The sequence below is a fragment of the Lampetra planeri genome, chromosome 3 (assembly GCF_965212315.1).
Source record: "Lampetra planeri chromosome 3, kcLamPlan1.2.h2, whole genome shotgun sequence".
Classification (NCBI taxonomy): domain Eukaryota; kingdom Metazoa; phylum Chordata; class Hyperoartia; order Petromyzontiformes; family Petromyzontidae; genus Lampetra; species Lampetra planeri.
The window spans coordinates 3,769,729-3,792,793 of NC_136109.1; the positions used below are offsets into that span (position 1 = coordinate 3,769,729).

A 23,065-nucleotide genomic window follows, 5' to 3' on the forward strand; every position below is an offset into this window, starting at 1 on the left:
AGCTCAAAAATCCTTGAAAGATCTGGACAAAGTCCCATCGGTGAGCTCCTTCGGCAGGCAAGGCTGCGTTGGCTGGGCCATGTAACCTACATGCCCAGTCACCGCATGCCTTAACAGCTTTTGTTTGGCTGGATCGAGGGGGCTAAATGGGCGCGGCATGGGCTAGAGAAGAGATGGAGTGATGTGGTACAGGAGGATGTGGAGATGAGTGGACTTGCCGATGACTGGTACCAGCGGTGTCAAGATCGGCCTCTGTCGAAGAGGCTCGTGAAGGACGCTACTGGGCAGTTGGAGGCAGTCACCCTCCAACAACAATGGAGGGCGGAGGAATGACGCTCACAACAACGAGCGGAGTGCCGGGTGGCTAAAGCACAGCAAGTTGGCATAGTAGGGGGCACAGGTGGTGCATCAGCCAGTCATCTCAGTCAGTCGACCCGTGGCACCTGGGTCTGCCCCGTGACCTCCTGCCAGCAGGCGTTCGACACTTCACGTGGCCTCAAGGTGCACATGGCCTGGCACAAGCGTCGTGGTGACGTCACCGCCACTTAGTGGCGGTGATGTCACCGTGTGTATGTGCATGTGTCATTGCACATGCAGCGGTTAATATGTTATACTAATAACCCGGCGAATTGAGTTCTATTCCCGTTCACGGCCACCAACAGTGACGAATATTTGAACTGGTCATGGGCCTCCCTTAGGTCTACTCAGCCTCAAACGAGTACCTGGTGCGGTGTGTAAACATCGCCAATAAGGAGACAGAGGTGGCCAGGCGTGGTGCTAACTTGCCACAAAATCTGCTTTGGCTATTAGGGAGATATTTGTCTTTGCAACACGAACCCAGCGGCCTCAATTTGATTCCTAGCCATGGCTAAGATGAGTGGCGAGCGATATCCGCACCAGTCTTGGACCTCCCCAAGGTCGACTCGGGCTTAAATGAGTACTCGCAGCAGCGTGCGATCAGCGCTGGACAGCAAAGGTGGCCGGTTGTGGAGGTCGCCACCCCACGTTGTTTGCCGTGCCGGCCTTCCTAGGCGCTCACGAACGTAGCCACCCCACTTTGTGTGCCGAGCCGGCCTTCATCAGAGCTCACGAACGGCATTCTCACCAACAGCCTGTGTCGTTGTGTGACTTTGTACGCATTTTTGTGTACATGCCTGTGTTGCAACTGTGTTGTTGTAATATCATAGCATGCACAGAGAAGTAGTTTTGGTGGTTTCAAAATATCGAATTGTCCGCTCAGGAAGTGGATTGGTACTTCTGCTGTAATTCACAGAAGTTGAATCTGAATCTTAATAATTGTGCTTCTGCGGCATATGTCGTCAATGTGGTGTCCAAACACCCCCTGTCGAGTATCCCCTCTGATCCCGTCACGTGCTGGCTGCATCGGCCAAATGGTCGTGTGGATTTTTCTCCAGGTCTTCCGGTTTTCCACATTTATAAACATGCGTTTAGAGTATTTGCCTGATGTATATTTACACGTGATAAGTCACTTTGTTGAGCTATCATTTGTGGCCAGGTCGCTTGTGAAAAGAGATATACAGCTCAGTGGGCCTTGGCTGGTAAAGTAAAGAAAATACATGAATGAGGCACGTGGGCAGAGCGCTCTGGCGGGGCGCTGCGAGGCAGGCGGCTCTCACGGAGCGGTGGGGACGCCGAGATCCTCGCAGTGGCGGGTGGCGTCATGCAGCTGGCTCAGGCAATGAGCACACTCATTCGTGTTACACAAAATATAATACAAAGTGTAATCTACGTATCCGGGAAACTGCGTTGATTTGTGAAGCAGTCTCGCCGTAAGACGCAAGGGCAGGGTGGCAGCGTGCCTGCACTGAATGGGCAGTCCGGGAACGGCGAATCTCCTCCCTCCCTCCCTCCGGCGGTTCAGTACATTGACGCGAATCAGGGTCGTGATTACATTCAATAATCGATTGTATATTTATAACGCTGTGATGAATTATATCGGCACAATGAGTCGTATGGTCCCATTTACACATCAGTCTTGTACAAGTTTAGACGAAAAGCAAACCGATCCCTAATTACGTGATCTATGTGCGAACCGCGGGAAATCCATTGCTAACCTCTCCATCCCGATGCATCTCTTCTCTGCTTCAGAATGCAAATATACGAAGTGCCTCGATGCCTCAAAAGTTTGCCAGACGAGGACCGAGCAGGAAAGCACCGATTCAGGTGAGGGAGACTCTCTGAGCGGTACCAGGCCAGGTGCACGTGGCCTGCGTCTCACGTGGGAGATGCACGGTGACACGAGGGCCCAACCATCCCTCACCCCGCGTATGGCGAAGCACAGCGATCCCGGCTCCTTCTGCACTCATCGCTGGCCACCTCTCCCCTCTCATCTCACTACCGCATTCTCCACGATCTCTGCTACCTCTCCCTCTCTTATCACTCCCCTCCCCTCTACACTGTATCCTACCTTTCCGCTCTGATCTCACTCTACTCCCCCTTCACGCTCTCTCCTACCTCTCATCTCACTCTACTTCCCTCTCTTTACTCTCAACTCGGCTACCAAGGCTTTCTATCGAAGTCTCCTGGTCAACCTTTCCTCCGTGGGAGGTCCATCAGCTCGCTGCCCTTGAGAGCCACGTGTGGCCAATGCCTCAGCTGGAACCCAGGGGGCGAGTCGGCTGTGCCGGCTCCGCGCTCTGATCCCCGAGCCAGCAGCCATACAAGTTCGATCTTCGCAATGGGGGGGGGGGGGGTGGAGGCTTAGGGGGTCAGTCACGGCCCCTGTGTTCAAGCCACACTGTGCAGTGGCACCAAGTGGCTCGGTTCCATCAAGAGCTCTAAGAGAGTCCACTTATCGGATTGAAACATTTGCAAACTTTAATTAAAAGAGGAACAAGTCGTCCCTTCCAAGCATCTGTTACGAAAGTTAACTTCTCTGCTGAGTGAAAGCGTGCCCCTATTTTAGGCACGTGTTTACATGAAGTGGAATCACTGCTTGTGCAACGTTATCCAATGCTCGTGGTTTCCAAACGAACTTTGAAACAGGGTCAACCCCCACCACCTGCCACTAGACACCACGCAGCCAAAATAAATCCTGCCACCACCACCAACAACTGTGAGCAGGCCACAGGCCCTGGATCGTCTGTTGTACGGAATGGTTCCTTTCTTGCGGTAATGTGACCATCAGTTTCTTATTTAGTTCTAAGCAACTTTCTGTTTAACATCTTAAACCGCTCGTGTCTGGTCACAACGTGAATTTAAAATGTAGGTTTCCGGAATACTTGCGATCCCATACTTGTTTGTGGGTGAGGTCACATTTGGATGTTTTTATGACAAATTTTTTGTCATGAACCCTCCGCCACCCGACGTGATTATCACCTTTACAAATATCATATTTGCACGTTGCCTATATATGGATCACATTCTGCTCGCTCACTCCCTGTGCTGTGTGATGCCGCCGCCACGAAGCCGTTCAGCAGGCGCCCCATCTACGACCTCGCCACCACCAAGCGATGGAGCCGACCCCGCGTCCCCCTCACCTCACCTCACATGAACACACGCGTACGCATTTCCCCCCCCCCCCCCCATAGAGCTCCGAGGGGAGGTCACCTGACCGACCAGTTTTTATCCGAGAAGCCCTTATCGGGATTAACTTTCACGGTTTCCGGCGACCAGGGAATTGGACGACCTCCCCCGACGCTACTTTACACCGTGGCGCTGCGACCGGCCTTAAGATGGTATGGTCGCGGCGAAGGGCATTCGGCCACCGCGGTTGAAACGCATCCCCCCACACACACCCCCACGGGTCGACGAGACAGGCAGAGGAGGGACGGGGCAGCATAGTTCAGCGTGCCAAAGCGGGCTCGAGTGCGTAGGTGCCATTGTTAGGGAAGTTAAAGGATAGGGCGGGAATTGCAAATAATCAGAGAGGCGACTCGGGTGCATAGTGCGCAATTGATGGGGCAGGTGGTGGAGACATGCGGAGGCTCTGCGCTTAACTTCCACAGCAGGCCGTTGTGATGGACGCCGCTGCATAATGCGCAAGACCAAGGCGCCATGCATGAGAAAGGGATTAATTAGAATTAACGCCACACACGCAGCGCATCTGATTAGCATAGCAAGGGCGCCCAGAACCGCCGCACACGCGCTGACGCGCCCATTGTTAAAGAAAAACTGGGAGGGGGCCGCCACCACGCTCGGAGCCTCATCCCTTTGATGTAGGAAGGATAAAAAGGGGGCGCAAAGGGGAGATCGCTCTCTTACTCCAGCACCAGGCGACAAGACGCATCGAGGTACGCTGCTAGCACGGGATCAACGGACCGCCGTGGGCACCTAACAGTGAGTAAGAAAGGCGAATTAGGATCATAGCCAATAAATAGGGAATAGGTCCAGGGGTAGTAGAATAGGCCAGCCTCATCGATTCATACTGACTCAACAACCCGTTCCAGGTAGCAAACAATAAATCATTAATAGCTAATCGTGGCCTCGTGTGATCTCGCTGAGCACTGTGAACGCGTGTAGTGCTGCGTATACAGCGGCTCGCCTCGTGCGAGCGCTGCGCAAAGCGGCGCGAGAGTGGGTATCGCTGCGCAGAGCTGCGCATGTGGGTGCGCGTGTGTTTACTACGTGTATGATACAGGTGCGCGATCATAACGCGAGTATTCAGTGGTGAGTGAGTTCCGCGGGGAGCTGTGTGCGTGAGTGCGCGTACGTTCGCTACGTGTCGGATACGGGTGCGCATTGGTAACGTGGTTATTCGACGTGGAGGCGAGTGCCGCACAGGGCTATAGACGGGCACACGCTCGCAGCGTGCGAGAGCTGTACGTAGCGGTGTAAAGAGGGGGAGTATGGCGTTTGATTGATGATGCTGTGCGCACGTATGCTTGCAGCGTGGGAGCGCTGCGTGAGGCCGTATGGGTAGGGGCGTCGCGTTCGAAGGCTGGCGAAACCCTAGCGGGTATTAGGGTGGTGGGGTAACGTAAAATAAATAGGGGATGCAGGCGGGGGAGACCCCGGGGGCCAACGGCCCCCACAGCTGCAGAGTGCCAGATGCGACTCTGTATGGAGGCCAAGACGAAGTGCGATGTGACACTCAACAAGAACCTCTCTGCTGCTGAACGTGAGAGACGGTCAGCTCTGAATCGAAACGTCGACCTCTGGTTTTCAAGTCCAGGGGACTCAGCCATTGCACACAGGGTCGATTATAATCTAATTGAATCGTGCCCCTGCATTGGAACAATTCAAGGATTTTCTTGGGGAGAAGGTGGGTGTTGGAATTGAATCAAAAAGTAAAGACGCCCACGACAGTGGTTGCCATGTTGTGATTACTCACGCCCGCAGTTAGAGAGCAGTGATGCATCTGAGAGGCTCTCACGTGGCCATGTGATGGACACAGACCCTCGTGTTAAAGCGCTTGTGAACTCTGCCACAGGACTCACCCCGTCAGCACCTCGCCTGGGCCACTGTGTGTGTGCCGTGCACTGCATTTGTAGCGCTGTGCAGCGTGCACCCTCAGCTCTCTCGGCAGGTACTGGGAGCAAACGGGATAAACTCCGTTTGGAAATGAGGCTATGAATAGATACAGAATAGATACAGAAAGCTAAAATGCATGCTCAGTAGGCATTTGTTGGGCAGAATTCAATGTGAATTCAATGTGTTCATTGCCCAGTAGCAGTGCTATGACTAATGGATCAGAGACCTGAACAATGACACAGGAACTTGAACACAATTCTGAAAAGTGTGAAACAGAAGTGCATCGCAAGATGCATACTCACCATTACACAGAGAGACAAGAAGAGCAACACGTGAATTGGAGAATTCACGCGAGTTAGAGAGAGAACACACACTGGTTATAGAGAGAATACACGCGAGTTAGAGAGAGAATACACGCGAGTTAGAGGGACCGTCTGCGTGCTGTGCACTGCCTGTTCCGAGTGTGCATGCACTGTGTCACCCCAGTAAACCCGTAATACCTGGGTATCTTCCCCCAATGCATCCTCTTACCCGCGTTTATCCACAATTAACTTTGCAAACTGATGGATTTATTTTTGCGGATAGTCGCAAATAATACTTTTATCCAACAGTGCCTCCAACATAATTGCAGATAAAACATATCACTGTACACACGATGTAATAATCACTCGTGACTGTCACAGTGCAACATGGCTGTCTCTGTCACAACAAGACACAAAGTTACCCCGTCCAGCCATACAGACCGTGGGGGAGAGTTCTGTTAGCGAGCACCTATTAAGGACGGCATGGCACGCGAGGGGGAGGTGTGGTCATGCTACCCCGAATAGCCTCCTCCGTGTTGATTGCTCAGGACCATGATGGCTCCATCTCAGTGTAAGCCACCAACCCCACCTCCAAGTTGCTTGATCCCACGTGGAGCGAAATGTCGGACGTGGCGCTGAACAACGCGCGGCACAACAACGCAAAAATACATCGGAGAGCAACATATTAATTTATTTACTCACATTCCTGGATCTCTTAGAAAGAGCAGAGCCACATACTATCGCATTGTGACGTCTGGAATTGGCGTCAGCCATTTTGCCCTTTACCCATCAAATTACGATTTTGCACGACCACGAGAGGGCGCTGTCTCCAGCTCTATGAATGAGAGAGTGCTTCAGTCTCCTATCTTTATGCTGAATTGCTCTGAGAGCTTGGGCCTCTTATCAATTTACGAGCAAAAGGCTGGACCAATTTAAGACACGACGTGCATCAAAACGAACAAAGTGTATCTGTGACATATGTAAAATCTGCGGTGTCGATTCTGACACCGGCACGCAGTGGGGTAGTGACGTGCGTGCACTGCTCCCCGCACACGGCAGTGATTCTTTAGAGCCCCTCAACGTAAACAATAAACAACGTAAAAAATAAACACCACACTCCCAGCGCATCGTCGTTGCTGCCTCGCTGTCAGCGGCGTCTCCACGCTGCCCTGAGACAACCCAGTCTCGTGCTGTGCGGCACTGTGCGGCGTCTACTGCAGCAGGGAATGGTGCGGTGTAGTATTGGCTCGGAGCTGTTGGTGGTTCCAATGGTGTTTTTGTACCTTTCTCTTGCATGGCTTGTGTATGGAGTTGTCATATAGACGGCGACATAATGAACAACACGGCCTGTGAATGATGAGCTCCAATGGGTCTACAGGGGCACCCCACTGTGAATGGGCTACAATGGGTCTACAGGGACACCCCACTGTGAATGAGCTCCAATGGGTCTACAGGGGCACCCCACTGTGAATGGGCTACAATGGGTCTGCAGGGGCACCTCACTGTGAATGAGCTACAATGGGTCTACAGGGGCACCCCACTGTGAATGGACTACAATGGGTCTACAGGGGCACCCCACTGTGAATGAGCTACACTGGGTCTACCGGGACACCCCATTGTGAATGGGCTACAATGGGTCTACAGGGGCACCCCACTGAGAATGGGCTACAATGGGTCTACAGGGACACCCCACTGTGAATGGGCTACAATGGGTCTACAGGGACACCCCACTGTGAATGAGCTACAATGGGTCTACAGGGGCACCCCACTGTGAATGGGCTACAATGGGTCTACAGGGGCACCCCACTGCTGCTATTTCGAGGACTCTGCGTGGGCGTTCAGAGCGGGTGGCACGCTCAGCCGAGGTATCTGTAGCCCCGCACCGGCGCAGCTGCGCTCTGGTGCGGTCCCGGGGGGTTTAGCGGTGCTGCAGCTGAACTCGCACTGGGCGAGCACAAGGCTCCGGCGGTGGTAACACGGTCGGCGCTCCCCGGCCCCCTCTGTGCTGCTCTCAGTGTGCGAGGGGGACAGCTTCGACCGCACCGACCTGGACTGCCTCCTCCTGCACAGGAAGTCGATGGCGGAGCTGACCGGTGAGCTGGGACCTCGGCAGCATTGGCACAGCGAGCACACAACCTGCACGTGTACACACACTCACTCAAACCTGTCCATGTACAAAGACAAGACAGATCCCCCGTATAGCCTTAACAGACTGTAGGGGCAAGTGCTGTTAGCAAGCACCTATGAAGGCCAGAACGGTACACGAGGGGGTGGGTGGCCAGCACCACGCCCGGCCGCCTCTGTCTCCCCAGTGGCGATGTTTACACACCGCACCAGGTACTCATTTCAGGCTGAGTCGACCTAGGGGAGGTCCAGGACCGGTTCAGATAATCGTCACCGGTGTTGGCCGTGAGCGGGAATCTAACCCGGGCCGCCAGGTTCATAGCGCAGCGCGCTAACCGCTACACTACCGCTCCACACTGTGTCCATGTACACACACTCACACCTGTGTACCTGCACACCAGCCCATTCCACATACCTGTACATACACACACCTACCCAGGTACACTCACACCTGTCCAGATACACACACACTTCCTCCTGTCTACCTGTACATCCGTCCACCTGTCCACCTGTATATCTCCACCCCTGTTCATGAGTACACCCTCCCCTGCCCACATGTTAACCCACACACCTGCCTAGCTGTCATGGACGCACATCTGCACAGCACAGACATGGCGACTCCACACGTGAGTACTTCAATGCATTAATGCACAAACATTACCCACACAGCACTGGTCTGTGAGGCTTATGGGCGTGTGTGCTTGTGTGTGTGCACGTGGGGGGCAGCGGGGCGGTTAGCGCGCTGCGCTACGATCCCGTGCGACCTGGGTTCGATTCGCGCTCACAGTCAACAGCAGTGACGATTATCTTAACCCTTTCCTGAGCCTCCCTTAGGTCGACTCAGCCTCAAATGAGTACCTGATATGGTGTGTAATCATCGTTAGGGATACAAAAGCGATCAGCAGTGGTGCTGGCCACTTACCCCTCGGGTGCCGTGCCAGTTTTCATAGGTGCTCGCTAACAGCACTTGCTCCTACAGTCTTAATTTTTTTATGAATGTAAGGGAGTGGTGGCGTAGTGGCTTGCAATGTGTAAACATCAGCACTGGGTAGCCACACGACCCACTCATGTGACACGTCAGCCTTTATAGGCGGCAGTACTAGTGGTGCGTGGCTTGTGGTTCTGCCTTCCTCCCAATGCAGCTGAAGCCCTGCTGAAGTGGCCGCACGCCTCCGACGACCTTGTGGGTGAGTATCTCTCCTCCAATCCCACCACGGCTGACCAACCCTCACTCACCCATCCACACCTCCTCTGTCGTGTCTCCAGCGTGACCCATCCGTTGGTGTTCCCATGCCATCTCAACTGCCCAGGTCCGACTTCCACCATCATAAAAAAGCCTTGAGAGGCAACTGACTCTTGCCACAACTTGGTAAAGGCCACTACTGGCCAACTCGAGTGTCTAATACAGGAGCCAAGAGCACAGTTGGTCTCTTTATTTAACCTGAACAAACTTACCACCATCCCCAAAACCATCACAGCACTTCCCAAACTTCACCTGACCACTAACAAACCCCGTGCTTCAGAGTCAGGGACATTTATGTCTGTGAAATATTGTACACAGATATTGGATTATTGTTTGTAATTAGCTAACATCACAATGCAGGACTGTCCTAAAGAATAAGCGCCAGACTGAGCAAGGTTTACCTGGGTTGAATAATTGTCACTGTTATTCGAGAGCGCGCTGTCATTGCTGTGAGTGCCTTTGTGTGTGAGCGTTTTTCAGTCGCGTCTCTGTACGTTCACTGTGCAGAATGCGCGCTCAGCAGCTGCTTCAACAACACGGAGTGCTTCCACAACTATGACCACGAGCTCGCTCAGAACCCCGGTGAGCAGGGAAGGTCCTTCCTTCCCCCCGCTACCCCCCACCCACCCCTCCACAGCTCCCACTCCCCCCCACCCACTCCTCCGTGAGCCGAGGCTGGGCCGTGTTGCGAGCGCTCTGAAGACTGAGAGCGCAATTCCTGTGTAGGGCAGGGAGACTGATTAGGGCTGTAGGTACACCGCGTTTATCCATCGATTCATTCCGACTCTTAATGCTTAATTTAGGCGCACACACTTCTTGGGAGGCATCACTCATTTATTAGAACAGAAAGTATTATAACACTGTACATTAGGTCGGTGGTCACCACACTATGTGTACTCTAGCTAACACACACTTCTCTAACTCTCAGCTACTCGAGCGTGACCCAGCCAGGTGGGCTACTGGCAGGTCCGCTGACTGGAGGCTTGACTCTTCTTGGCGTCTTCACGATGCATCTCCATTCTTGGCACGGGCAGCCCGGAACCTCGTGAGGAGGCTGCTTATATGGGGCTCGGTGTGCCCGGGCCCCACCCCGGCCACACCTCCCTTCGAGAACCCTCTCAAAGCCCCCCTGCTGTCCACGTGCCCCCACGAGGTGCACCCTGGGCCCCCCAGCCCCCACTGGGATCCGATCACGTGTCCAATCGGGATCACAATGAGTGCCACGGCCTCACATCACCCCTGTGGCCTCCCCAGTCCCGAACCGGCCCTGATGTCATTCCCGTCTCCAGCCGGGATGACGACATGTGTGTGTAAAAACCCACGTGGTAGTGACGCACCCGTCATAGTGACGTCACACGTGTGCGTGTATACACAGTAGTAATGCTACAATCACTACATCGCCTTCCCCCGCGTAAAAAAACAGCCGTCCCGGCTGTGACAATACAGAAAAAAGACAGTGTGCCTCCAACAACAACATCAATAAATAACCGGCGACCGATAATAATTACCACGAGTAACGTATGCACACGCACCGAGAGGGGGCAAGGGAAGAAGGTATGGGACGAGGGGAACCAACAACAACACATGTACACCAAAAAAACTGGTCAGCACAGCCCATCCGTGTGAATTTGTACGCACGCACCGACATATGAAAGTCACTGTTCGACAACGGTGTAGGCAATCAACAAGGTGTGAGAGTCTTCGAACGAGTTCGCGTGGCCGAGCCCACAGGGGAGGAGCCAAGCACGCTCTCCCTGGAGGAGTGACGTACGGGCGCTCTACTCCCCCCCTTCAAGTCCACATCCAGTCAGCACAACCGGCGACTCCAAGGTCGGCAGGTGCAGGAATCCTGTGACGAGAAGAAACTACCTCCTGAGGCACAGCACTACGGGCCCGCGTCTCAGCTCGTCGGACACAACAGCCTCCCGGCCCAGGGAAATGGAGATGGTCATATTCTGCCCGATGGAAGAAAGAAAATACAAAAATACAAAGATTCCGACACGTTGGATGCACAACCAACATCGGTAATCAAACCAAAATCACACAACCACCCCATGGATGGCAGGGTCTCACACCGCTCTGCTACTGTTTCACCCCACAGGTGGCAATAGGGCGAAGACCGAAAGGCTAACACCCACCTACACACACCGCCTAACATTCCGGACGTCTCCCTAAGTCCCAGGTCGAGAAGTCGCACTTCAGGATCGACCCATGTACTGGCTCAAGGAAGTCTCGCTTCAAGCTCGAGCCAGTATGCTGCACCCAAAGGTACAACGTTGGATGTTGTACAACATTCCAGGTCAAGGAAGTCATGCTTCCAGGGTGACCCATGTACTGGGCAAAGAAGTCGCACTTCAGGGTTACGCAGTAGCTAAATTTTTACTCACAAATTATGTAAAATCGACGTGGCAGAAAAAAAAAACGCCTGCTCTTGCCCAGAAATAGTACACACGTGCAAACCCCACATCTCCGAGGCCACCCGTGTATGTACAAAATGGCGGCCGCATGCACAAACCCGCGTCCCCACGGCTTCCCACGCGCACTCAAAATGGCGGCCCAGCACATGAACATCGCTGTGGTTTTCTGCGCGCGCAAAAAATGGCGGCCCAACGCGCAAACATCTCCGTGGTTTCCCGCGCTTGCGTCCCAGCATCCCTCACTGAGGACCACCACAGACATTACATGTCACCCGTTAGCACCCCCCGCCTTTCCAACGTAGCGTCTCTATCCTAAAACCGTGCACGTCGGCCATATCGGGGGGAATTTCCATGTTACCACCCCACTGCCTTTCCGACGCGGCGTCACAACCAGTAGCACGCGTCGGCCATTTTGGGGGGAATTTTAAAGCATGTCTCTCACCAGGCTCGCATTTCAGCGTTCGGCTGTACAAAATCGAGACAGAGAGGACACATCAATCACTCTCTCCAAGACTCGCATTGCAGCATTCGGCTGTACCCAATCGAGCAGAGAGAGTGATGCCATCTGGCGGCAATCCACAGACCAACGCACCCCTGATCCACACAACCCAAGGGGCACCCTCGAACCCATCAGCGAGTTCGAACCACACCGGTCATATCATTCAAAAATCCACACAACCGCAACCATAGGATTTCCACGGGGCTTCGACACCCAACTCAAGAAACATGCAACACTCAGTCATCCCACCCACAATCGCAATTTCACAACATCACAACACATACAAGCAATACTCCAGACAATCCGTACATAGTAAATAATCACAAGCAAGTATCCAACAGTCCATACACTGTTAACACTCTCGAGCAAAGCTCCATACGGTCTGTACCTTAGTAACAATGACGATCAAAGTGTCTGACAGTCACCCATTGACAATCACCAGTGACGCTCCATACAGTATACCCAATAACAATCGCGACTCCGCAACAACAAAAACGATGTAACAACGCGAGTCATTAACACGGCAACCCACAGGATGTTAACGGAGCTTGGCACCCCCGACTACGAATTAATCATTAACTGCCCCATCAAGATAACGATCCCGTAACCGCAGGCAAAAAAAAATTCCACAGGAACACACTAGCACAGACGCCGCATTCATTCTGCACTCATACAGCCAGAATAACACGTACCACAGCCCAGCAAGCAAAAAAAACAACACGCAAAAGCAACCCGGCGTGCGTAAGATGGGTGAGGTGTGTTTTTAGGGCCGGGTGCATTGTGTCACGACACACCTTAGATACTGTGAGGGACGTAGGATGGCAGCGTGGAACTTGAAGAATCTTGGATGGTGAGCACGTTCTCCTCTTGTGACAGGATGCAAACCAAAACGGCTGAAACTCTCCCTCCACAGGTGGTGAAAATGGCGGGAACGGCGTTTTGGCGGGAACCGCGTCCCGACCGACCGCAAAGGTGGCGGCCGCGTGCGCAATTTTCCGCGCGAATTTCTCGCGCGAATTTTCCGCCCAGGCACCCGCAGCAGCGGCGGTGTCCTCGCTCCTCCAGCTCCGGCACTCTCTCTCTCTCAATGGCAGCGAAGCAGCGACGTGATGTGCATCCTGCTGCCCCGCCTGTAGCGCCATCTCCCTCCTTCACCAGGGCTGCAGACCCCGGTGCTGCCCGGAAGATGATTTTCCCGCCGTCCCCATCGTGTGAAAGCGTCAAGGTAAGTTATAGTAATCGTGCGCATTATATACTGACGAGGATAACACCTAACGCTATCCACTGCTAACACCAAATGCAGTGGGTTCGATTTAGGCGCACACACTTCTTGGGAGGCAACACTCATTTATTAGAACAGTAAGTATTATAAGACTGTACATTACACATAGCTAGCACACACTTCTCTAACTCTCAGCTACTCTAGCGTGACCCAGCCAGGTGGGCTACTGGCAGGTCCGCTGACTGGAGGCTTGACTCTTCTTGGCGTCTTCACGATGCATCTTCATTCTTGGCACGGGCAGCCCCAAACCTCGTGAGGAGGCTGCTTATATGGGGCTCGGCGTGCCCGGGCCCCACCCCAGCCACGCCTCTCTTCGAGAACCCTCTCGAAGCCCCTGTGCTGTCCACGTGCCCACCTCGAGGTGCCCCCTGGGCCCCCCGGCCCCCACTGGGATCCGGTCACGTGTCCAGCTGGGATCACAGAGAGTGCCATGGCCTCACAGCACTCCCGTGGCCTCCCCAGTCCCGAACCGGCCCTGACGTCATTCCCGCCTCCAGCCGGGATGACGTCATGTGTGTGTGTAGACCCACGTGGTAGTGACACTCCTGGCATAGTGACATCACACGTGTGCGTGTATACGTAGTAGTGATGCTACAATCACTACATCACCTTCTCCCGTGTAAAAAACAGCCGTCCCGGCTGTGACAATACAGAAAAAATACAGTGTGCCTCCAACAACAACATCAATAAATAACCGGCGACCGACAATAATTACCACGAGTAACATATCTACACGCACCGAGGGGGGAAGGGAAGAACGTATGGGACGAGGGGAACCAACAACAACACATGTACACCAAAAAAACTGGTCAACCCATTTATCCCTCAGCACAGCCCATCGGTGTGAATTTGTACGCACGCACCGACATATGAAAGTCACTGTTTGACAACGGTGTAGGCAATCAACAGGGTGTGAGAGTCTTCGAACGAGTTCGCGTGGCCGAGCCCACAGGGGAGGAGCCAAGCACGCTCTCCCTGGAGGAGTGACGTACGGGCGCTCTACTCCCCCCCTTCAAGTCCACATCCAGTCAACGCAACCGGCGACTCCAAGGCCGGCAGGTGCAGGAATCCTCTGTCGAGAAGAAACTACCTCCTGAGGCACAGCACTACGGGCCCACGTCTCAGCTTGTCGGACACAACAGCCACCCAGCCCAGGGAAGTGGAGATGGTCGTATTCCGCCCGGTGCAAGAAAGAAAAACAAAACATACACAGATTCCGACACGTTGGATCCATAACCAACACCGGTAATCAAACCAAAATCACACAACCACCCCATGGATGGCAGGGTCTCACACCGCTCTGCTACCGTTCCACCCCACAGGTGGCAATAGGGCGAAGACCGAAAGTCTAACACCCACCTACACACACTGCTTAACATTCCGGACATCTCCCTACGTCCCAGGTCGAGAAGTCGCACTTCAGGGTCGACCCATGTACTGGCTCAAGGAAGTCACGCTTCAAGCTCGAGCCAGTATGCTGCACCCAAAGGTACAACGTTGGATGTTGTACAACATTCCGGGTCAAGGAAGTCATGCTTTCAGGGTGACCCATGTACTGGGCAAAGAAGTCGCACTTCAGAGTTGCCCAGTATCTACATTTTTAGTCACAAATTATGTAAAATCGACGTGGCAGAAAAAAAAAACGCCTGCTCTTGCCCAGAAATAGTTCACACGTGCAAACCCCACATCTCCGAGGCCACCCTTGTATGTACAAAATGGCGGCCGCATGCACAATCCGCGTCGCTACGGCTTCCCACGCGCACCCAAAATGGCGGCCCAGCGCATGAACATCGCTGTGGTTTTATGCTCGCACACAAAATGGCAGCCCAACGCGCAAACATCTCCCCGGTTTCCCGTGCTTGCGTCCCAGCAGCCCTCACTGAGGACCACCACAGACATTACATGTCACCCGTTAGCACCCCCTGCCTTTCCGACGTGGTATCTCCATCCTAAAACCGTGCACGTCGGCCATATTGGGGGGAATTTACATGTTACCAACCCGCCGCCTTTCCGACGCGGCGTCACAACCAGTAGCATGCGTCGGCTATATCGGGGGGAATTTTAAAGCATGTCTCTCACCAGGCTCGCATTTCAGCGTTCGGCTGTACAAAATCAAGACAGAGAGGACACATCGATCACTCTCTCCAAGACTCACATTGCAGCATTCAGCTGTACAGAATCGAGCGGAGAGAGCGATGCCATCTGGCGGCATACCACAGCCCAACGCACCCCTGATCCACACAGAACCCAAGGGGCACCCTCGAACCCATCAGCGAGTTCGAACCACACCGATCATATCATTCAAAAATCCACACAACCGCGCACGCGTTCAAAGTCACTCCCATTTCGTTAGCGTTGTTGTCAGGTTGTGTCTGTTATCCCTTCTGTTATGCCGCGCTTCGGTTGGCGCCCTAATGTTGCGTTGCTCCTACATTGCACATTGTTCCGTGCCTTAATGTTTATACCTTCGACCGCACGTTGTTCAGCGCCCTAACAACCTTACATGTTGCACGTCATTGGTGCCCTAAATGTTTAGTCGCAGGGTTTGATGCATCGCCCTTTTCTCTCAGTCGAGACGGCTGACTTTTTACACCGGGGGGGGGGGCGGGTGATGTAGTGTGAGGTTACACCTGGATGGTAATGATGGGCTCTGCCGGCCTCAGCCCGCAACCAATGGGGAGCCGAGCCAGGGGCGTGGCCCTGATGTAATGTGAAGGTTACACCTGGATGATGATTGGTTCTGCTGGCCTCAGCCCGTAACCAATGGGGAGTCGAGCCAGGGGCGTGGCCTGGAGCCATACAGTATCTTTGGGAAAGTTCCAGGGGTGTGGCTGAGGATTGCCTGCGTGGTATCACGTGGGCCAGGGATTAAAAGAGGCGGAGAAAGACAGCACGTGGTCAGTGTGTGGAGGAACGAAGGGGGAAGCCACGCTGGTGCCGTGGTCCGGAGCCTGCCACGTGGCGGGCTGCGGCAGTCTCTCTCTCTCTCACGCTGTCAGCCAACAGCGTTAAGGAGCAAGGGAACTGGAGAAACGAATGTTGTGGAAGTTGTAACGAAACCGAATAAAGAATTGTCAAGTCACAACGTCGTCTGAACGGGGTTTATTACACAATGATTGCTCAATTTGTACCCATCATCACGGTTGAAGTTATGTCTATGTTTGTATATCTGGATGGCTTCGTGGACAAACCTTTGATGGTAGCCAGAAGGTTTGCAGAGCACCTTGGTCTCGGAAAAGACAATTTCATGATAGCCCACCGCGTTGTAACAATGATCGGCAATGGCAGAAGACTCAGTTTTGCCGTGTTTCAGATCTGACTTGTGCTCGCGGACATGATCAGAGACATGACGTTTCGTTTCCCCAATGCACCGAGTTGCTGACATCCCCAGCGTTTAACAGTGCTGCTATTTTGGTTTTGGCAGCCAACATCGGCCGTACCCCCTGTGAGGTTCCTCATTTGTACCTTCCCTTCTAGCTCCCCCACCCTCCCAGTCCCTGACTGCCACATTTAGATAAGCCCCTCCCCCCTCCCGTTAACCAGTATTTAAGATCTAGTCTCTTGGATTTCCCGTCACCTTATACAGTAAATGTAGCTGTGACGGTCCCACCTGAAGACGGAGAGTTGTGTTGCCTCCGAAATGTCGTGATTTAATTTAGTTATTTTCATTTATTATTATTTTATTTTATTATTCTTATTTTTTTTACCTACGTGACATTACCGAAAAAACCTAAGATTATGAATCCTTGCAGTCACGAAAGCTTAAAATCTAGAAGTTAGTTGACTCTGCCTAGCAGCATGTTAACGTTATAACCTTTCCCATAGTCATAACCCTAGCCCTGATCCCTAAGCCTCGTTCTAACCCTCCATGTCATCTTAGCCTCATCTATAATAGGCTTAATGGTCTAATCACAATCCAAGCCTTAATCAGAATGCTAAACAATGTCCCGTTGTGACTCATCGCCAATGTTGATTCACAGAAAGGGCCTCCAGATTGAGCAGCATCACTTCGTCACGGTGCCACTTCTCTACATTGTCGATCAAACGCGTCGGACGCGTCGGAGAGGAAGTTCACGCGCGGTGCTACTGCAGGGGTAATGGCACCGCTAGGAGACGGTGCCGCAGTCCTAGCGGCTGTGTGAGCTGGTGGCCGCTCCCTCGCGCTGGGGGCCGCTCCCTCGCGCTGGGTGAGGGGAGGGGTCAAGCAGCGCGACAACAACCTGGCGGATATTTCAGTGCAGAGCTCGAGGAGAACAAACCGGTTTAGTGAGACCAATTTGATCAACAGTCACCTAAATCCCACACTACGGCCACTCATTTATGAACATGTTCTAAATTATAACCCACCTCAAATAAGTTCGATTTTTTTGTAAATGTGTAAGTCCATTCGGTTGTGTTAGATTAAAATGATGTAATGTAGCATTAGCTGTACTTTAGTTATAATACGCGTTTAAGTAGAGATAATAAACCTTGCTTAATACGAAATGTTATCTATGCAAGTCTCTGTGCAGGGGTACGCGTCGCTGTACATGTTAGGAATGTCACGATACAAAAATCAACATCGATTGTCGAAAAAAATTAAACTGAGCAAATGCTACAAGCTGTGTATTTGGTCATGTGTGTGCTGGTGAAGGAAGAGCCTCCACTGGAAGGATCTCCAGAGAGCCCCCTAGAGGGCGCCAGGCCTCCTGCTCCACGTGTCTCGCAGTCGGCTTGCACTCTCGCGGCACCAGGAGCCGTTCTCACGATCGCCGCTTGCTTCACACTCAGAGCTTCGAATCTCACGGACGCGGCTATTCCGTCTCCCCCTCATTGCGGCTGTTCTCACGCTGCCACGAGTCGATCTCAGGAACCCCACAGTGGCCTCGATCGCGCATTTCAACTTGAGGGGTCTGCCACAAGTGACATAATCGTGTGCTGTGGGGCTGCCCGGCACCAACAAGCTGACAAACCATGTGTACATCAATAGAGCTTCCACTCGGTTAAGGGCTGTATAATTGTATAAAAAAAAACATTGGAGGTGGGGCTTTAATACCTTTTGTGAATGTGTTTTGCTGCAAATTTTTTGTACAAAATCTTTCCATCTGGCAAAGTTAGTAAAAGGGGCGTTCACGTTTTGTAGGGATTGCTTCAGGGTTTTGTAATTTTGTGAAAACAAATGTCTCTTTGGACAGAGATACATCCCCTTGTCTCTTGCCTTAGACATTGGGAAACCGTGATGTGTATTGCATCTGAGCTGCTCGCTATCCAATATAATGTTGCATTGCTGCAGCTTATTGACAAGAACCATGCCCATTCAAACGACCAGCCACAGTCCTGCTCAAGCAAGCATTGGGTGGTGCTCTACTCGGTTAATGGACCTGAGCTCGCAATGAAAATTCCACATACCTATGACAGGGACCAGCCTATCCACTGGCCAATATGCTGCTTGGGTTATTGTGACATCCAATTCCAAGCGGAGGCGGTCTCAGCTTGACCCAAACTGTGCACGGCGCTCCCCTTAACGACGGCGCTCAACGAAAGTGAACAATCACCAACGCGCATCGCACTTCGTGATTTAACAGTTTGTATGGCGCAGGACGAGAAAATGTGAGGCGATTTCCATCGATGTTGATAATCGTGAATAATTGTTTCTGCTCGTTACGAAATGTATGTTATATATTAATTTAAGCATTTTAAAACTCGGGAAGTAGACATTTTTTTCGTAAGGAATAGCTGTGTTATAGTAACGCAGCCTGCATCACGACCTCTTTGTTTATTCGTAGCAATGCTCGAGGTTTGTGTTTGGGGCCACGCCAGGCTGGCAGTGATTGGCTCGAATCGCCACGAGGCCACGTGCCCGCAGACAGAAACGCTGCCGGCTGTGCCCCAGGGTGCGGCGCGTGGAGTTAAATCCGCGGTGCTCTCGCACAAGCGGACTCCGAGTTGCTCGGCCTCTCGCAGTGTCGCTGCCCCCAGCAGGCACCCTGAAGCCGCGCAGTCTACCTGTGCCTCAGTTCTGTCCTTTCACACCAACCCTTCTGCAGTAGCTGCTGCGACTTCTGTGGCCGGTGACACAACAATGAGTCACGTCATTTTTATTTATTTCACATTTGCTATTGATCGTGACCGTGCCAAACAAAGTCGTGTTGTTTGCTCGGAGGGGTGATCTGGAGACTGGTTGAACGCGCGATGAATTGATATTTATTGCAGCGATGAATGGGCTGCTGCGTATTGGCTTCCCATAGCTGCTGCTGGTTAAACGGGTGAGCGCCACAAAACCAAAGTGGAGCCGTGCTCACAGGTGTGTCTATCTGTCTATGTACACATATGCACGTGCGCTGTCTGAGTCTTTAGTCAACGCAATGTAATGCGTCGGATGCCGCCTGGTCTCGGTGCGCTGCATGGACGCAAGGGCTGGGGTCCACGTGCTGAGGGCAGGGGCCGTGACGCCTCTGCTTGGGGAGTCTCCACGTTGTTGGCGATGGAGACAGCGGCTCGCGGTCTCACCAGAAATCGGACAACTCGAATCCGTGAGGCGCGCCTCGCTTTGTGCTTCTCAGAAGCCGTGGGGCTACCTTTAACCTTTGTCGACGGACTCCCAACAACTATTGAGTCTCAATGTTGATCCGGGGCCCCTCGACTTCGTTGTCGATGTTGTGTCAGTGTCCACTGGTACTCAAGTACTCCACGTACAGTCCGCGTCATGATAGGTGTTATAGGCAGGGAGGCCACTTTGATCATAAGAGGGCAAAGTGTAGTGTATGTCGAATGAGGTACACACACACTGCTGTAGGAGGCAACGCGTTTATTAAACAATTCACTGTACACCGGATTCTGCTAAGGGGCCGTCCATAAATGACGTCACGCACCTCGGGGGGGGGGGGGTTCAGACATTTGTGACAATGTGTGACGAGGGGGGGGGAAGGTTTGAGAAATGTGACATCACATCAAAATGCGCAACTTTCAATAAATATAAACACGTTCTACTTAATAAAATATTTTTTTATGTTTTCTCCTACAACATGAGAGTGCAGCGCCACATTAAATACGCACTACAATGACAATAGTTTAAAGCGATTCGAAGCCTTTGTGACGTCATATTTGAGGGTGGGGTCTGACTTGTTGTGACACCGTGTGACGATGGGGGGGGAGAGTAAAAATCGTCCAAAGTCGCGTGATGTAATTAATGGACGGCCCCTAAGTGGGGCTAACTTGTCCTAGGCTGCTCACTATGCACGTGCCTGTTAACTCGTGATCCCCGACACGAGCCCCGAGTCCCTCTGACGCCCCCCCCCACTTTGTCTCGTGGCCCCGGCCCCTTGCTGTATCAAACCGGCGCTGCCCGCTTCCGGCCACGTGCCCTTAACTCCTCCAATCGAGGCACCGCTTCAGGTCACGTGTGCTTGACCCCCCCCAATCGATTCTCACTTCCGGTCACGTGCCCTTAGGTTATCCAATCGAAGCACCGCTTTTGGCCACGTGTCCTTAACTCGTCCAATCGGGCACCGCGTCCGGTCACGTGCCCTCATCTTGTCCAAACGAGGTTCGCTTCTGGTCATGTGCCTTTAGCGCGTCCAATCGGAGCAGCCGGCGTCCATCCAGTACTGCAGCTGGCGCGACCCACTCAAAGTAGTGGCTGTCTTCACGACACTACAAAAGTAACAATATCAACTGTTGTACAGTACTTCTATGGCCCCACGTCTACACCCTCACCCCACCCTCACCACACTCACACTCACCAAGGTGAGGCGTGCTCTAGGACCCCCCCCCCCCTCGAATAAACACTGAGAGCCGGGGGGTTCTGTGGAAGAGCCGCTGCCTCACACTCTGTTCGTTCAAATTACAGTCACGGGCAGGCTGAGCTCACCATCCCTCTGTGAAGATAAACTCGGCCACCAATGTTTGATTACCGGTCACGGCGAACATCAATGGCGAGTGATGTGCTAGATTTATGTGCTATACAGAAGGGCCATTTTCTGAAACGTCACCTATTATATATTTGAATGTTAAAGCTATGGAGGTTAAACGTAAGACGCGTCATGTTTCCTCCAACAGTGTACAAAGTAGAATGCGCGAGGCGGTTGGAAGAGACCTTGGAGGGCAGCTGTCAACTGGGAGACTGCTGCGAGGCAGGAGGCGATGGTGAGGTGAAGTGGCATCAGTGGCTCTGGCCGTGGTTACCTCAGCGTGAAGTTGAGTGGCTCACCAGCCCCCCCCCCTCAAGGATATATGAATGGGGGGCACTGCTGTTCACGGTGGGGCCATGGACCTCCACGAGCCACCTCGTATCCCGTTTTTCCAATTCACTTTTTTACTTTAATAACTGCTATTTCGATAAATGTTGCTTAGGATACCGCATTACCAGTGTGGTGAGGTATGGTCAAATAACTTCACTATTTGCACAGCATGGGAAGGCCCTCATCCAGCAGTGGACTGACAAAAGGGCTTGAACACAGTAGATGGGGCAAGTCCGGGTCTTTGCCCAGTAACATCTGTGAGTGTTGTTTCAAATAACATCGTCTGCAGTGAATGAGGACCTGCTGAGATATTTAAACCCAGCGGCAAGGTTCACATCACACAGTTCCCATGTCCAGTCGTCTGATTGATTTCCCTTTCTATTGCAGTGCTCGTTGCCAATCCCTGCTGCCGGCTCCCATACCGGAGCCCTCATCTCACGATGCCGGGATCTCTGTTGGGATCATGATGTGGACGACACGTTCAGCTGTTGATGGCAACAGATAGGTGGCAGCATGGCCCTTCGCAGCCTCATGACTGACGGCTTGCGAGATGACGACTGCTGCCGTGACTCGTGATGCGTGCACAATTATTTATCCATAATACACGAACGCGTACAGCGTTAACCTGCTCCCCTACCGCGACCAAGCGATGGCACAGTATGCTGACTGGAGTGGCGAACCTGGCAGGAGACAGGAGACTCTCACCAAGCGCCATCAGCCATTACCTATCCACTGCTACATGCACACCTCCCCAATCCGTCACCATATATCATGGTCTTGTGATGCCACAATCTATACAGGTCCCGCACAAGAACCAATTGATTTCTCTGTGGCCACGGTAGACATCTTCTCAGGCATGTTCTCTCCTTTACCTGCCACGCCATCATTAGTATCGACCACCGGCCATCATCCCTTCGAGTAACGTGTCCTGCACAAGTCACTTCTCTTAAGTCAGGCATGTCCAAAGTCCGGCCCGCGGGCCAATCACAGCCCGCGGTCAGATTTCATACGGCCCGCAGCTTCGGTCTTATAATGTGTAATTTATGGCTCGCTAGCTCTGTCAGAATAAATAAATCATAAAACTTTAAAGATGTAATTCCTCCTTTCACCACACAGTGGCAGCACCATTTTAATGTTATCTAGCTCTGCATCCGTGCCGCGAACCCTTCTCGAATCATTTCTGCCAAGGCGACTGCATGAAAAAAAAAGAGAAAAGTTGACAGTGAGGGCCGCCGCTTTCAGGAGCGGTGGGAATTACAATACTTCTTCACTGAAAATCGAGGCAATTGTGTTTGTCTAATTTGTAAAGAGACGGTTGCCTTGTTTAAGGATTTCAACGTAACGAGACACTACGAGACTAAACATGCTACAACATACGACAAGCTAACAGGGAGTGACCACGCTGAAAAAGTGAAGCAACTCCAAGCTGCTCTGGCATCGCAACAGCGATTCTTCACGTGGGCCTGTGAATCAAAGGAAAACATCACCAAAGCCAGCTACTAAGTGCCCATGTTAATAGCTAAACATGGCAAACCTTTTACTAAAG

At 52.6% G+C, this 23,065-nt stretch overlaps 1 protein-coding gene and 1 long non-coding RNA gene across 4 annotated transcripts in view; one reads left to right on the forward strand and one right to left on the reverse strand.

The window, feature by feature from the left end:
- The window catches only part of LOC144736680 (uncharacterized), an 828,508-nt gene that overhangs the window by 208,009 nt on the left and 597,434 nt on the right, over positions 1-23,065 (reverse strand). The window lies entirely within an intron of this gene.
- Positions 7,749-9,686, forward strand: LOC144717353 (uncharacterized). Its single transcript, XR_013585084.1, has 3 exons — positions 7,749-7,828; positions 9,002-9,046; positions 9,610-9,686. It is a non-coding gene; the product is annotated as an uncharacterized LOC144717353 (long non-coding RNA).